We start from the raw sequence: 6,074 nt of genomic DNA, 5'->3' as shown, positions 1-6,074 counted from the left end.
TGTCTAGCATCAAGCTCATGAAAAACACCCTGCTTTGAATTCGCATTTCTACTCATTGATGTTATATTTGTACCGTTCTCAACTGGAGTCAGTACTTTATTGACCATAGTTGTTAAACTAGACTCGATCAGTGACATAGCCTTTCTAATGTTAACTTTTAAGTAAGAAACTGCATGATTTTTTGACATCTCACTATTATGTGCACAATTTATGTCTTCTAGGTAATCATTATCTTCACTACGATTATTAACATTAGGTGAAAATTTGGATGACAGAATGACGTGACTTACGTCATCGGATTCGTAATCAACATCGATCTTATCAAGCTGATCACCCCTAGCTATCATATTCACAAATGGTCTATACAACTGTAATTGATCTAATGCAGTATGTACCTGTCCTAAATCCTTCCTAACAGTACATAAAGACAGATCATTCTCCTCACAAGCCTTGAAACATTTCTCAAGCTTCATGTCAAATTGCCTTGACAGATCCTCGATTGCACTCTCGATTTTGTTATCGACATCATCTGCTAACGATACCAATCCCACATTCACTTTATTGTCAAGGGTATGCAAATCTTTTACTACCTTCTCATTCCTAACCATACATTCATTTCTAAACTGACCTATTTCAATTTTGAGATATTTAAGCTCCTTGGTTTGTACATGCAAAGCTGTGTCAATTTGGTATTATGTGAATTTAGCAACCCCACAATGTCCGCCAGTGTGAAATTTCCTTCAACAGCTTCGGTCATTGTTAAGATATGAAAACAGACTTAGTAATTATTTATATAGATATACAAATTGAACAATTTACATATTTCACTTCCTCCTATCACTTAAGAGACAAAATGAGTTACATTAAGCTTGATAGGTTCAATTTTTATGAGACTATAAAAGCAGTAAATTGAGTTTCAGTTATTTTAATGATGACTGAGACTAAATGAGTCTCATATATCTACTAAATATGAGACGTATTGAGTTACATTAATCTTATAATAGGTACACTAATATTTTAACATCATCATCTTACAGATGGAAAATGAGTCGATATAATCTAATATTATTGAGACAAAATGAGTCTCATAAATCTTGTATGACCCTTATACGACATTTTTCCTCGGCTTACTGAATAACACAGTCGTGGTCATTTTTTAAAAGATAATAATGAAAATGGTTTCCTTTTTACATCATAAGTTACGAGAAATTCAAGTTTAAAATTTTATGTGTTTTAAATTACTGGCACAATAATTGTATTCACTTTTGAAAAAATAAGGAAAATTACCAAAATCAAGTGTTAACGAACGATGTATTTAAACAAAATTAAACAACTGAGTTTAAAAAGTTCATACATAAATTCAGTACACACTCAAATATTTAATGAAACATAAATATTGCATTACGATAACTTTTTCACATATTACAGGTTTTTCTTCACGTTAAGCACATCATCAAGTCAATTTATTAGCACGTATTAAAACTTCCAATCTCACGAAGATTTTTATGAGAAAATCGGCACGAAACGCTCGATAATCACCAGAAGAAACCAAGACAAATTATGTATATTTATATGTTCAACAGATTTTCCACATTCAGAGTAGACAATTTATGCATATTATAAAACTAGGCCTTTCATTTTGTAGCTACATGCATGTCGACAAATACTTATCTGTAGGTTCGTCATGAACACAAGATGGCTGCCATTTAACGTCGTTTCGACCGGTCACTTTTTAATGTCCATTTCACTTTTAAGGTTCTTCACGGCCTTTCTGAAGATCGAAAAACCGTTACTGCTCTTTTTGTAACAATATTGTCACATTTTCCGGACAAATCTTGTTGTTTTATATAAAATATTTCCAATTTAGGTCTCCGAAATATTTAGCGACTCCATACTACTCGTCGGCGAACTTTTAGATGAAGCAGTGTATCCAAACTCACACTGTTACAACTTTAAGCACAGAATACAAACTCGTTAATACTTTTCAAATGACAATTATTGAATTGTACAGATATAATACATGAAAATGCTTGTAAAATAAATTAGATACAATAAAACAGATATTACAATACTCTATTACTTGTTTACGTATTTTCTTTTTACCATTTACAGTTATTTTAAGTTTTACAATTTTGGTGGGAAAAAGGTTATTTACGCACAACTTAGATTTTTCCCTTTATGTGAGTTGGCTATGTTTCACAACTTTACAACTTTAGGATTACTTTTCAAGGCGCTCCTTGCAACAAATCGTAATTTTATCGTCGAAATACTTCCAAAACTTGTTTCAAATGGATTGTACGTGTTAGTAAAACATATTAAATACATGTTCGTATCCATATACTTATGAATGAGCAAGTAAAAGCTGTTGAAACCAAACATAAGTGCGATTTTGCATAAATTGGCAATTCACGGTAAGCACATTCTTGATACATCACCAACCAAATTACATAGCTGAGATATAAAAATATTTTAAATGTTTGAAGTTTACATACGTACTTCAGTTATAACAAAGCCAAAGTGATGTAAATTAATTTTGTACAAATATAAACCACCAAATACGAACTTAAATCGTAGATTTCAAGTGACAGAATTATTTTATTTTTCACGTTATGATGGTACTCATTATGATACCGTCATAGCAAGGGGTCGCGGATTGGATGTCAGGTGGATTTGTCCCGATTAGTCTATCTGTTGAAAAAGCGGACTTGCAACAAATCTTTATCTCTTTACCTGAATATCCAGGAACAGTAAGTTGTTGATCTGAAATAATTCTAAAATGTTTATGTAGTTTATTTAATTGTATTGACATCGTTAGAATTAAATGAAAAATTAACATTAAAAGTTTTCCTTCTAAAAGCTTTGAATTCAAAGCTTTATTCTTCCATAGCATTTGAGCTTCAGAGGGAAGCAGGCATGAGAAGAACGCTTGGCGCCTCGAAGACTGGACGAGAGGCCGCGAAGATTAGAGATCAACAACCGAAAATAACAATTATACCAACACAAAATTAGATTATAGCAGGATACAATTACTTGCATTTTTTACTTCCAGTTTGCAAATGCAGCAGTAGGCAAGTTTTCCATCATTGTGAATATTATGCACATTGTTGTATGCAATAAAAATCGAGGATTGAAAGAAAGTCTCTAAGAAAACCGAACACAATATCAGAATGTCAAATAATAGGCAAACAGTAGTGATAAGAGAGATGGAAGAAGATAATGTAATGCAACTTGCACACGTCGCGAAAATTGACTGCTAAGGCCTAAGAGCCTTAAACCCGCCCTCCTAACCTAACAACGTAGGCAGTATTGTTAGAAATATATACCTGCTAGTTGCTTAGGAGTGTTAAATTTGGTGCAGCCAGCAAATTTTGTCATCACTTGATCCCGAGCGGCGTTCACCGACAAGAAAAACATAGATTGGGTCTCTTTAGTGCCCACATCAGTGAATTTCGAGTTCAAATTTTGTCATTGTTGACGTGCACTTTGTCTTTAAAAAAAATAACCGACACTGTATAAAATTTCAGGAGCTTAGAGACCAATGTCTCGGGGGCCTCCCCGCATCGCGGGGGCGGCTGCTACGCCACTGTCATAAAGGAAAGAAATCGCTATCTTTAACTCGAGGTTTTTTCCCTTCCCCAAATTTTCCTGATGGGGACCATTACCAAAGGTACATTCATTGTTCTCTCTGTTGTCTTGTATATAGAAAAATGCATTATACGCATGTACGAGTATCAATGCTAATATCCTTGCGTAAGTATTTGTATGTTGTTTCCTTACATTTTTACTTTGAATGCACACATTTAAACAGAAGTATCGATTTCGGCGAAACAGAACGAGTTTTGTGTGCGGCCTTGCCAGCTGGAACTGTGACCAAGGATTATAGAGTATTATAGGAAGAACATTCCGAGGCACTGCGGTCTCCCATTGGCCAGGAGCCGCTGCGAGCTCTGACGTGACCAAGAGGTCTGTCAAGCGTGTACGCGAGGCAAATTTACGGGAAATATGTTCAGTTTTAATTGTACATATCTTGGTTCTATCAACCATTTGCAGTAGGATATTAGGCAAAAAGCAAGGAATAAGACCTAGGCAATAATATGAAGAAGTTTACAGCACGTAATAACAATAAATTGCGTTATACAAATCAAGCAAAAAGTAATCACGACTGTCTTTATTGAAATCTGAAGTTGGGTATGGATAAATAAATGCAATTTTACGTATGAAATATTTCGCTACGCCACCAACACTTAATATCCTTCATATTTTCAAATTTTCACAGATGTTTGTTATTTATAATGGCGTGTTCATAATAATTTATATATGTCTAGTGGATGTAGGATGCAGCTGCTGTTATTTGACGTCGCTTTCTACGTCTTTATGGTAACCGCAACATTAAAAATGAATGATGAAGTGTTAAATTTGATGGGAGCGTAGGCTAGATGAGTGTGGCAACTCTATTCAAATCAACATTTCCCACGTAATTCACTGTCCACAAACTATGGGAAAACTGCAGAAATATTCTACCTAAACTGATTTGTGTTTAGAAAACCGTAACTCAGATATATTTTATTTTTGAAAAATTGAAATATGCTTTTTAGAAATTGTAAAATGATACAATCTAATGTCGTGGGTAAACGTAATCCCTCAATAAAATATTAACTTCCTTCTCCCTTTGTGGATGAATTACATAGAAACTCGTGCCAGTTCGATGACCAATGTGGTCAAGCGCGTTAAGTGTTTGATTTTGGATCCCGTCATTAAAGTTCCCGAGTTCGATCACTAGTGGGATCTTTCATCAATTTCATGTGATCATCACTCATCAACGCGATTAGCCAAAAGTGGTAGAAAAGCGACGTCAAATGACAAATACATAAATAACAGGCCTGGCTTCTGTCTTGGTTTAGCAATGTGATTTATTAATCACTTTATATGGTGGAGGCTGCACATGCTTACACACTATATATATATATACGTGAGCCGTTCAAGTCAATCGGGGCCTTTTTTTTCTTCCAGGTTTAAATAGACGCCTAGGCTGGAGGTTTTGTATGCATTAGGAACTGGCAACTGTGTGCTGTTACTGGTAGGCGGCGCTCTTTTCCCGCGTTTCTGCATAGATCGTTATTCAAGATGGCGGACAACAGTGTGAATGTCTACATGGAACAGCGTGTTGTGATGAAGTTTTTAGTGAACGAGGACAGAAAACCTGCAGAAATTTACAGAAGACTTCAGGCTCAGTACGGTGATGAGACACTCTGTCGCAGTAAGACATTTGAATGGTGTAAGCGCTTCAAAGATGGCCATATCTCTATTACTGACGATCCCGGTCGTGGTGGATCACAGCCCACGGCAATCATTCCTGGAAACATTCAGCGCGTGGAGCAGCTGATCCTGGACAATCGTCGTGAAATTGCAAGGGTGTGTAATCTGTCGTTAGGAACAGTGAACACAATAATTCATGATCATTTGTTGTTCCGAAAAGTGAGTGCACGGTGGGTCCCAAAGCAGCTGTCCGCTTTTGACCGACACAGAAGAGTTGAAGTCTGCAGAGAACTCAAGGACCGCTATGACATGGAAGGCCAGGAGTTTCTGAATCGCATCATGACATGTGATGAAACATGGGTTCACCATTTCACTCCAGAATCCAAAAGAGCATCGATGCAGTGGAAGTATACGGAATCACCACCTCCCAAGAAATTTCGAACAGTTGCGTCTGCTGGTAAAGTTATGGCAAGTGTCTTTTGGGATAAACAGAGGATTATTCACGTTGATTTTTTACCGCATGGTGTCACTATCAACAGTGAGTATTACTGCCGTGTTCTGCGTGATGTGCATAAGAGTTTACGGAAGAAACGTCCGGGTTTCATCACAAAGGGTGTTCTCTTTTTGCAAGACAATGCACGACCGCATACCGCTCAACACACATTCCAAACATTCCAGGAAATCGGCTGGGAGATATTACCACACACCCCCTATAGTCCTGACTTAGCGCCAAGTGATTTTCACCTGTTTGGACCCCTGAAGGAATTCCTTGGAGGAAAACGTTTCAACACTGATGATGAAGTGAAGAATGCTGTCCT

Source organism: Lepisma saccharinum, chromosome 7 (assembly GCF_977018435.1).
Source record: "Lepisma saccharinum chromosome 7, izLepSacc3.1, whole genome shotgun sequence".
Taxonomy (NCBI): Eukaryota; Metazoa; Arthropoda; class Insecta; order Zygentoma; family Lepismatidae; genus Lepisma; species Lepisma saccharinum.
The sequence above is the reverse complement of the archived record's forward strand: the minus strand, read 5'-3'. Positions refer to the sequence as shown.